We start from the raw sequence: 544 nt of genomic DNA on the forward strand, positions 1-544 counted from the left end.
GATTAACTTTTTATTTTAACAAATCTGAGAATTTCATGAAAGCTCTGGACCCTAAATATGTGTATACAATAGTAGTTTGTTAACATTTAATAACTCTTCATCTAAGGATTTGAATTGGTGAACTCTCAAAAAACATTTGTGTATAATGTCTAGAGTGACATCTGATGCAGGCAGCTATTACCCTGCTGCTCATTACCCTTCATTCATTATATGTTTATGCATTTGGCTTCTGGTTTATTAGGAAATGGAAGCATTTACCATCCCTTACTGAATTGTAATATTTCCTTCTTTATTCTCCTCCTTTCGTACTCTTGAAGGATTTGATACAGACTTTTTTAATAGTTGTGGGTAAGTCTATAAATCATATGCATCAAAATATGGTGTCTATAAAGTCTTAGTGCAGTTTTAAGCTATAATAATTTCAGAAGATAAATGTTACAAACTTACAAAAAACATAATCTAGAAGTTAAATTATTTGAAATTCTTGATATCTGTTTCATGTATTTTGAAAAATTAATTTTAATAAGATATATATCAATATTTT

General features: G+C 28.1%; 1 protein-coding gene across 2 annotated transcripts in view; it reads left to right on the plus strand.

Moving 5' to 3' along the window:
- Positions 1–544, plus strand: part of RAD23B (RAD23 homolog B (S. cerevisiae)) — a 46,503-nt gene that overhangs the window by 34,887 nt on the left and 11,072 nt on the right. The window lies entirely within an intron of this gene.

Source organism: Galeopterus variegatus, unplaced genomic scaffold, assembly GCF_000696425.1.
Source record: "Galeopterus variegatus unplaced genomic scaffold, G_variegatus-3.0.2 Scaffold4610, whole genome shotgun sequence".
Classification (NCBI taxonomy): Eukaryota; Metazoa; Chordata; class Mammalia; order Dermoptera; family Cynocephalidae; genus Galeopterus; species Galeopterus variegatus.